Source organism: Acipenser ruthenus, chromosome 7 (genome assembly GCF_902713425.1).
Source record: "Acipenser ruthenus chromosome 7, fAciRut3.2 maternal haplotype, whole genome shotgun sequence".
In the NCBI taxonomy this organism is placed as follows: Eukaryota; Metazoa; Chordata; class Actinopteri; order Acipenseriformes; family Acipenseridae; genus Acipenser; species Acipenser ruthenus.
This window is the reverse complement of record NC_081195.1, coordinates 35,384,594-35,393,597: the sequence shown is the minus strand read 5'-3', so window position 1 is coordinate 35,393,597 and position 9,004 is coordinate 35,384,594.

Here is a 9,004-nt window from a genome sequence, read left to right as displayed (position 1 = left end):
TCCAGAACTCAGCGGCCCGCATTCTACCTAAAAAAAAATCTTATGATCTCATCACACCAGTTTTAGCTTTCCTGCATTGGCTTCCAGTGGAGTTAAGAGTGAAATTTAAAATCCTACTATTAACTTTTAAGGCTCTGCATGGGTTGGCACCAAACTACATCTGTGACCTTCTATCGCCATATACTGCTATGAGTAGCCTTCGATCTTTTGACTCTGGTCTACTGTCAGTACCTAGAACTAAGCAGCATTCTTTTGGTGACCGAGCATTTTCATATATAGCACACAGGCTGTGGAATGACCTTCCGAAGGTCATAAGGGACAGTGATACAGTGCATCAAAATACTACAAACTTTTTTTTGAGGAAAAAAAAGATCCTTAAAGACTCCAGTGTCTGTTGAACATTTAGTAAAATGCTTTCTTGTATTCCAATCATCACTTCCCCAGTGTTCTACACAAGAAGATTCTCCCACGTACAGAGACAAGAAATGCTTGTCAAATGCAGGTCAGCTGTAGTATTTATACAGTAGAATGTGTGCAGAGTACCGTTATATATTCAATAATTCATCCACATTAAAGTTATAAAAAAGTAACAGCACTTGTGGAGTGCTTCTCATGGATTTTTTTTCCTTTGGTTACAAAAAATACCCCTAAAACATTTAAATGTGTTTAATCCTAAGTGTGAATATTCCACCACAACTGGAGTCTAGGCTTCCCCCATTTAGTGTTAAATAAACAGGCAGGGGATAATACTTTTAAAGTACACCTACGTGTATTAAAAGCCTGGAATGCGCTGGTAAGTGTTTCTCTACTATTGGAGCAAATGTATACAATGTTAGTTTTTTAACTACATTTAGAGCCAACTCTGTAATGTATTTGTGTGTGTGCACTGCTGCAAAAACTAGATTTGTAAAACCGAAATTGTAATGTGTTTTACTGCATGGCTGCACAGAAACGATGCTCTCACTGCTTGTGCTGCTGACATTGTGAAGATATTTATCTACTTTTGTGTTCTAGGGTTTCAGATGATTGAGTAGGAATAATGAACACTCAAATTGGAACACTACTTTTTCTGCGCAAGGTTTGTGTGCTGAAAAACACGCACCATTGATGTTGATTCTCCTCCATGTGGGATGGGGCTCATGCTAAAAAAAAAACATTGAAATATTACTTCTTGAGACTAGATCTACTATGAAGCAAGAGAAAAGGCTAATTTTTATAGAGGAATAAATAAACCAAGCAAAAAATAAGGGCTCTAAGTTGTTTCTTTCTAGTTTCATACCATTACAACACCTCTCAGAAAATGTGTCTATAGTGAAATTCAGGAAGCACCATTGTTTCTTAAAGGAGAAAAAAAAAACCTTTAAAGATTTAGCTATTTCTCTAAATGTCCCAACAACAATTTGGAGGAAAAGGCTTTGAGAGTTTCAATCACAATTCACAGTGGACCCCAGTATTCTCAAATGAGTTCCTATTACAGTTCAGTAAATCCTGCATTTACAGGTAAAGTATCAGGCCATGTGCTCTCAGCCTCCATCCTGTTTTTAATTAATGCTCCTGGGACTGGTGGTGTGCAGTCAATTCATCACCACCACCACCACCACCATTTCAATATGGAAATTAATATCCCTTCAGTCCATGTGCAATGATAAATGAGCTGCCTAACTAACCACTGCAAAAGAAAAATCCATCTTTATAGAGTATTTGTCAAAAACGGTTCTGTGCGTGACGGTACAGTAATTTATTTAACATACACAAGTTTATAGACAGTGGATAGATTTTTTTTTTTTCATAAATTTTGTTTCTTATAGAAACATTGTTTAATGCTGTGCTTCTGCACGCTGTCTCGCCAGCCCCAGCATGTTTTGTGCATATTTCCACATGACCCATCCAGCTGACCTCCAGTTCGGGGCCATGGCTTGACCCGGCTAGCATCTGGCCGTTCTGGGCATTCGATTTTAAAACTGTAAAACCAATTGATGCTTTTATTACAAGGCGTGTTTTAAAGAATTGAGAAAAAGCTGTACTCTCATGCATTTCAGCTGAATAATGAGCAGCATTGTATGTGTTCATTTATTTTACTGTACAAATGTTCTGTTAAATGTGAAGTTTTAATTGGAATGCAAATACATTTTTGAAACTTATTCACTGAGATGTTGCATTTGTGACCAATGAATTCTGCGTTAAACCTTGCCTGAGTGCAAAATGTGTTAGAATAGCAGACTCTATTAAACCATGCTGGGCCAGAGACATGACAAACCCGGCTGAAGCAAGCCTGCAGAAACACTTTAGACATAAAGGTATGAGGGCTGATGAGGCTTTAAAAAGAAGCACTACAAAGGGTTACCATGGTAATTTTGCAATGTTCCTATGCTTTTCCTGTGGTTATACCATGCATTTAATATGCTTTACCATACCTCTCTGGGCTTACCTATGCTTTAACATGTTTTATTATACTTTATTATACTATGCTTTAACATGCTTTGTTATACTGTGCTTTAACTATGGTATACTTTTATAAGGGTGTTATTCTGTAATGTGTATACAATAATGCACACCGTATATAAAGTGTGAGATTGACCTGCCTTGGGCTAAACCCTTTGTATAACGAGCACCTCTTGTATACAGCGCTACCCTATCAAAAACAGCTTAGTATGCTCTATAGACTGCTATAAACCAAGTACTTTCATAGCACTCAACCTGTATGTACCATGCACATATTCTTTCAAAAGGGTATGCTATATATTCAGAGAATTAGATTTCCACCTTATGACATGTATTTAGAAACCCATCTGAAAATTACAATTTTAAAACTGCCACATGCTATTACTTGACTGCTGGAAAATAATAAGGTGTTCTAGTATTCCTCCCCATCCCACCCAGTTAGAGAGATGTATGTAACAGATGTAGGGAACCTGTGTAGTATAGGCACTATGACAGTGGTATAGCAGAAAACCAACTAATTACGAATTTGTTTGCCTAGGGAAAATGCCAATGTTAAATGTTTGGGTAAGGACAAAAGCAATTGTTAAATTACTGCTAATAAGAATACCTGATGTAGCACACTGTCTGTAACAATGGATACTCTGGTTTTAGAAATGTCATTCTACTTGCGTTCTAGCCATCGATGGCAAAAGGTTGTGAGGTCAGACAATTCACACTGTATGCAACTTTTTGAAATTGATGGGTGAAGAGCGTCACCAATCAGTCTCCACCCCTCAACGTGTTGTTCCATCTGTCAAGAGATAACAGTTCTGGTCTGGTGCGATATCCCAGTGCTTCTTATCCCTCCAGATAGTCAGGTGAATGCAACTGACCATCTCAACACTCTGGATGATATGGCACTGCTCTCAATGTTGTTTCTGTACTCCAATCTCAATATTATGGGACGTGTTGAATAAACTCATCAAAAGAAATCCATTGTCTGAATATAACTCAAGTATAAAAAAATAGATTTTAAAAAAGTGAAACGGATTGACAACACATACATGTAATAGAGTTAAAGCATGCATTTGTTAGAGATAACCCCATTATTGGCAGCCTGGTAAACTTAAAAGTTTGTATTGCAGTAATTGAAAGTACCTCCTTTCTGGAATAACAAAACACATTAGAGTACTAATGATTAAGGTATTTATTTCAAGTTGTGTTCATACTTTGCCAGTCAGATGTGGTGTTTGGCTGCAGTGGTGGAGATCACCAGCAGAGGGCAGCAGTGACCAGCTTTTCAAGATGACAGGTGGGGCTTGAGGGTGGGACACGATGGAGCGGGAGCTGGTGGGTGAAAGATCTGTCAAAGTAAGGAAGACTAGCTTCAAAAGAAAACAATTTCAATAACTTACAGTACAAGGTAAAGTCAATGTTAAAACCAGATTAACTGTATTCTGTTCACGTTAATGTCCCACATGATATCATGGGTAGGGGGGCCTGAAGATCACATTATCAAATCTCTCAATAGCCAGAACTATTGATATTGAATTGAGTCAGGAACATATTGTAAAGAGAAGTATGATAATAATAATGTATTTGTTCCTCTACTATAGCAGCTTGGTGAAACACAGTGCCACACGAGAGGAATGCGGTGTGTTCCATAAGTGATGTCATTACAAGCTGATAGGTTCCATGAGCAGCTTCCACAGGAGTGGCATCAGCCTCAGTGTACACTACATTGCTGTAAAGAGAAAACTTTCTCCATCATGCCCAGAGGTGATTAGCAAGGCAGAATCTTTAGTTCATCCATGTAGCATTCATCTCTTCATGGAACACGTTGTATATATCCAAAATATGTGTTTAACATTCTGTATCAAAATATATTATTGCATGTTTGAAATTGATTTGTGAAATAGCAGCACTGTCATTGCTATGGTAGATAATCCTCTTCTGGGGCTTGTTATTAACTCCATCACCCTGGATTGCCCCTAAGGAACAAGTGGTTGATACAAACCAGGGGGGTTAACTGGGGCAGTGAAATACTCTGAATACAAAATCCAGCTTTATCCGGGAGTGGTATAGGCTGATTGAATCAGGGGGCAGGTTCATGCTTCCAGACTTTATATATAAGAGCTCTGTTGAGGTCACAGAGGTGCTTTAGCAGGTCAACGGGATGTGACGACTGAAACAGGAAATTATACACAAGGTCATTCTAAACAAGTAGAGAACTTTAGCTAACATTTCAGACCGGTACAAAGTTGCTCTTTGAAGTTACCAGGGTGCAACATCAGATGTACAGACGATTGCTCCTAAAAACACACACAGTATTTCACAGGCACCAGCGCAAATAATTTGTTTCAAGTTTTTACATTATGGTTTGTTTTTTTTAAATAATCATTTTTTTTTATAACATAAAAGAGCCTTTCTTGGTCTTTTAGGCCCCCCCAAAAATGATATCAGATGCACAAAGTTCTGGACCTCAAGCGACTGGGGAAGTGATGCCTTGTCAATGCACATATTTCACAGTTAATATCTTGTTTCTTTTGTAACTACCTATTTCCTGTCAGTCTTGTTGCTGTCATCACATCATTGGCTAAAAGCTGAGCTTCCTGTTTCATTTCTACTCATTTGAACACTCCCTGCAAGAGGTAAGCACATTGGGGTCACTGAACTACATTTTCAAGTCTATACCATCTGTACACACTATTTTAGGAAGCATAAATGAGAAGCATACCTCATATTTACATATAAATTATAAAAGAAACTGGTTCAGTTCTTTAGTAGTACGGAAAGAAACTTTGCTGACAAACTTTCAGACTAGAAAATATTTTCAGTTAAAGAAGACTGAATAATGGCCATCGTGGGAGGCTCTGCAGGAGTGGTGTACAAACAGACAACACAGCCCAAGGATGAATTATAAAATAAAATAATTAGTTTATTTGTTGGACGTTAGCCCCAGCACGTTATACAATGTGTTCACTTTGTGTACAGTGAACCACACCAAAATAACAGACAAAAGAAAAACGTGTTTATAACACAAACGAAAGAAAAGGGTGAGTGTCCCTTTAAAGCCGGGGTGGTCTTCTAACTAGCAGGTTAACACAGTCCAGTTTAATAAAGGCTTGTAACCAGGAGGTCCCCGGTTCAAATCCCACCTCAGCCACTGACTCATTGTGTGACCCTGAGCAAGTCACTTAACCTCCTTGTGCTCCATCTTTCGGGTGAGACGTAATTGTAAGTGACTCTGCAGCTGATGCATAGTTCACACATCCTAGTCATTGTAAGTTGCCTTGGATAAAGGCGTCTGCTAAATAAGTTTCATTGAATGTGTCCTTCGGCCAATGCAAAATAGTCCCTGCAGTAATTGGCTAGAAGAACGTACTGCTGAATGCTGGTTATTACTGCTGAATCACCATCTGCCTTCTGACCATATGGCTTTTCAATGTTAACGGCCAGTCAGAATGCAGGAAATTAACAATAATACATTTTGACAAACGATATGACTAGACTATGTATATTTGATCAAGCTAGTCCTTTGTATAATTGTTGCATCTTGTCCTGGGACCTCAATGGAAATGACAATAAATCTACCTGTCCCAAATTAAAGCCACAGAAAACCCAGCATTACTGATCAACTATAGTACTGTACTGTATATACCAGCACGTGTCTGGAGAATGGAAATAAGAGCCACTCATCAATGGCCAAAAGATTTCTAGGGAGCAATCTCTCCACAAGGGCACTAATATCCCGATACTGAATGTGCTTCCACTCTTGCCAGTCACCAGACACATTTCTGAGGTGAAATGAAGAGCTACCCAATCGCTCTGCATTGGAAGTAAATTAGTCATTTTTTTGTGATACCGCTCTGCTTGTGGGACTGATAGCAGCGGTAGAGATAGCTGTCCCAATACATGTAGGAATGTAACATTACTTCCTACATGGAGGAGTGTCGTGTTAGTATTACTAGCTAACATGGGTCATGATTCGAAATGCAATGTCCCCTGTACAAAGTTTAATTTAAAGAGTTTCTGGGTTTTATGATGTTCCAGTGAAATGGTATTCTGGCATAGCCATGTTCAGTTTCTTTTTATTTAAATTTCCACATTTAAATTTTACTTATTATGAAAAAATGATCATTACCTCAAAATGCACACGTGTTTATCCTAATTTTATAGCGGTCTGGGGCTGTGTCACATTGTTGCATAGTCTCAAGTAGTTTTGCAGTGAAGATTTACAGAAATGGTCTATAATATATATTTCATGGACTTGCATGTTGAATTTAAGTATTTTCACAGTGGGCTTTCACAGAGCTGAGTAAACCTGGAGTCCAGATACGTTGAGTCCCTTGCTATTCTTTGTCCCGGTTCCAGGACTGTAGCTGCTTGCTCCTGTCTTGACTCTCTTTGTAAATCATTGTTATAAATGAGACCCCATGGGATTTCCTGCTCAGCATTCACCTGGCTCAGCGCTGGCTGGGGGTTCCAGTTGGTTGAGTTTCTCTGACTGGGTGAAAGGGAGGCCTGCCTCACTGTCCCTAACAATCGATCGCAGGATGGTAAATCGGTGGAGCCGCGGTCCGAAACAGAAGCAGGGAACTTGGCTCTAAAGTGCCTTGTTTGTATTTCACAGTGGGACTAGAAAGGGGTCCAAACAACTTTGTACAGTCATTCTGTTATTTATTTTTTGGTTTGTTTATTGAAATGAATAATAAAACAGGTGTGCAGTTCTTCAGACTTCCCCATAAAGGACCAGGTGCTTCAAGAGGCTCAGCTAGAGAACAGTGCCGATTCCTGGGATACTAGGTCTAGGTGAGTTTCTGGGTCTCAAAAGGAAAGGGGGATGCATTTACTGCCCTCCTAGAAGGGTATTACTACATAAAATGATACAAATATCCTACCTTGTAATAATAATTTCTATTTGAATGGCATGACATCATGCCTGTTGAGTTTAATGCTTGCTAGTAATGCCTTCTTTGTGCATGTCCTGTATGCATGTATGTCTGCATGTAATTTATATATACTGAATATGTATGCGCCAACAAGTATTGGGACACAAATATATGCAGAACAAGAAAATATCTTGGTGTCCTGAGTATATATTAATCATCCTCTCTTCAAAAGATTTTAATGAACAGACTCTCCCAGTGCACTATGCTGTATCCCAGATATTGAACATGCTACCAGTCTTGGCACTCACCATTGCAGACACCTGAGGTAAAACAAAGCTCTGCCCAATCGTTCTGCATTGGAAGTATAGTAGTGATTTTACCGGGGTACCATTCAACTTATGGGATGGATAGTTGAAAGTTAGTATTAGCAAGCATGGGTCCTGAATCTATAAGCAATTTCTCTGGTGCTTTAATTTTAGAGTTTCTTGGTAATCTTGTAATGTTACCTGTTTGCATGTTCTGCACTGGACTGAATATCTAGCATGCACATTCAGAACTATTGAAACCGAATATCTTTGATTATTGTTTAGAAGCCAATGTGGAACAACTATTAGCACTGAAAAGGGCAACTATAAAGCGTGCCTGTGTTAAAAACAAAGCCAAAACAAGTATTGTGTGGACCATACCAATCGGATTTAAACTAGCTTTCAGCTAAATTCCCATCAGTTGAGGAGTGTTATCAATCTGCCCAGGGTCTTGTAGCTGTTCTGTTCAGAAAAACATGTTATGCAGTAACGTGGCAGTCGAATAGTTGAGCTAAAAATAGGTTGCCATTTAAAACATTTTTTTCTATCACGTTTTCTATCACGTTTGATAATGTCTGGCGCTCTGTTTTGTGATGTTTGCTGTTTCTGCGCTATATTTTAAAACTGCTTGGAATTTTTGTTATTAAGGCTCTAAAATGTCTCTAAAATGTCTTTTATATGTTACTACACTTCCGTCCATCTGAAACGGCACGCTTCACAATCACTTCACAATCACGTGACGTGCGATCAGTCGGCAGCCAGGGTATGAGGTCACCTGTCACTTTACTATTCGACTAGTTGACTATTTGGGGATACCCCTTGTAATGAATTGGCATCTCTGCCCATTGAATTGAATGGAAAAGCAAGGGCTGGAAGTGAAAACCATACAGTTCAAAGATGAACGCCTTACTATTCAACTGGACAGCAAGCTCTGTAGTGGAGAGGTAAGTACAGGTCTGATGCTGATGTCAGTATTATTAATGCAACAGTTGTTAGAAGGAAATCCATTACACTCTGCGTTTGTCTGATTCTTAAATTCAATTGAATTGAGCCATAAATATGTGTTATTTTTATTGAATCCATCCATAATGCAGCACAGAAACAGCTTTACTCCATCTCTTTGTTACCTGTATACCTGCATCTCCCAACATCATGACTAAGGCTATCGGGCCCACTAGATGTCTCAGTCCCTTTGCAAAATAGGCTTCTGGATTTTTTTTTATTCCACTGATATCTGATTGGATAGACAGAGACCTGTCTCCAGAAATCACAATAATCCTCTGTGATTTAACCCCCTCTCCCTCCCCAACCACCACCACCACCACCTCACTAAACCTGCTGCTGGTGAGAGATTTAATCGCTCTGGATTATTCTATAACTGTGCGA